General features: G+C 37.2%; 1 long non-coding RNA gene across 1 annotated transcript; it reads right to left on the minus strand.

Moving 5' to 3' along the window:
• Positions 1 to 619: 619 nt before the first annotated feature.
• Positions 620 to 1,719, minus strand: LOC144981716 (uncharacterized). The gene is made up of 2 exons (XR_013647255.1): positions 1,073 to 1,719; positions 620 to 973 (listed from the first exon to the last, which is right to left on the minus strand). It is a non-coding gene; the product is annotated as an uncharacterized LOC144981716 (long non-coding RNA).
• Between the last annotated feature and the right edge of the window lie 281 nt (positions 1,720 to 2,000).

Raw genomic sequence — 2,000 nt, forward strand, 5'->3', positions numbered from 1 at the left:
TTCAAGGAATTTTGGAGTCACAACAACCCCTCTGCATTAAGTACGACGGAGTTTTAGGGCCACGGGGAGGAAAAAAAATTCTGGCCAACATGACGAGATTAAAGTCGTCATATCGACTTTAATCTCGTCATGACGAGAAAAAACTCAACACAAAGTTTCGAGAAAAAACTCGTCCTGTCGAGATAAAAGTCGAAATAAAGTTTCGAGATTAAAGTCGCAATGTTGCGCGTGAGCAGTGAAGCTGAGTCTTTCAGGAATATTCAGTGTTATGGCTAATGTTAGTGAGCTAGTGGCTTTGTATTTAAGAGTTTACGACAGAGTTTTATGGCCACCAAAAAAAAGAAATTTTATTAGGAGATAAAAACTCGTAAATTTACGGGAAAAAAGTCATAGATTAACAAGGAGAAAACCCCGAAGTTGTCTGTTTATCGGAGCATCGCTTGAAGATGAAATATGTGGAGCCTTTTGTGACGCTTTATTTCCGGATTATAGGTTTAAAACAGAGATTCTGAGTCTTTTGGCGACTCAAAATCAGATTATTTTCCGTGTAGCCGTCTTTCCGGGGTTCGGTGTCGGTAAAGCGGACTTTCATATGTAAAATAAGGAGCTCAGAGACACGTTTGGGTGTAGAGGATCGCTGCAGCCTTTATTCTCCTTTTCATTCACATAACCTGAAGTTCATCTGTCACATTACGTCATGAATCTGTCATCTGATCACCAATGCGGAAGTAAACAGTGTTACATACGCCCCCTCCTGCAGATGAAGCGACCCGTTTGATCATTAAAAAACAAAGATGAATGAAAATAGTCTGTTATATTAGCATTACAACGTTGAAAAAGGCAAAAAGTGCTTCTCCTCCTCAGACGGAAGCATCACACAAACGTAGAGATCTTGTCTTTGGTGGAGGAAGAAAGGATTCAAGCAGACAGCTGCAGGGACACCCGATGACGGCTTCATCGGGCTGCAGTGATCCTGCAAACCAACCATCAATAAATAAAACTTTAATAACTTGTAAATCAATCAAATGAGCCTCCAGACATTTGGAACGTTATCAATTAACATTCAGCTCACCTGTTCAACTACGTTTAGTCGGTCTGCTCTGCTTCTGCACGGCGTTCACCTGCTGCTCTGCGTGCTGCTCACTTCCACAATAATCTCGTAAATTTATGAGTTTTTTTCGCTCGCGCGCAACATTGCGACTTTAATCTCGAAACTTTATTTCGACTTTAATCTCGACGAGACGAGTTTTTTCTCGAAACTTTGTGTCGAGTTTTTTCTCGTCATGACGAGATTAAAGTCGACATGACGACTTTAATCTCGCCACGTTGGGCAGAATTTTTTTTCCTCACCGTGGCCCTAAAACTCCGTCGTAATTAAGAGAGCGAAGAATTGAATTGAATGTAAAATTATAGAAAATTACAGGGAGGGTTTGAAAATCGATTTGTGGTTGAGTAGAAATAAGAAGAAACGTATAAAGAAGCAATACAAACTAAGCAAACACTGAAATACAATAGAAAGCTGCTGCAGTAAACATATTTTAGGAGACAGCATCATTAGAGCTGAATGACTATAATGATTTGTGGGTCTTTCTCAGCCAAACATTCAGCACAAGATACGTTTTCCTTTATGTGCTTTAAGAATGATTATCACCAGTTCCTGCTATAAGAAAAAAGAAAATAATTTTAATGTTTCTATATTACTTTTTTCATTAAAACTTGCACACAGTTTAGGAGTTTAAACTTCTAGCTGGGTATTGCTAAAGTTGGAGCCTCATAACATTTGTGTTTGTAAAATATGTGTTGGTGTGTGCTATGCAATCTATATATATATATATATATATATATATATATATATATATATATATATATATATATATATATATATATATAATTTTTTTTAACGTCAGCAGTTCTCTTCTTTTTGTCTTTTTTTCACAATCTGCTCCTTTCTTTGTTTTTATTTACAACAGCATCCTCCAAATATCTTACGTGTGTAGAAT

The sequence above is a fragment of the Oryzias latipes genome, chromosome 13 (assembly GCF_053564925.1).
Source record: "Oryzias latipes strain Hd-rR chromosome 13, Olatipes_Hd-rR_3.1".
Lineage (NCBI taxonomy): Eukaryota > Metazoa > Chordata > Actinopteri > Beloniformes > Adrianichthyidae > Oryzias > Oryzias latipes.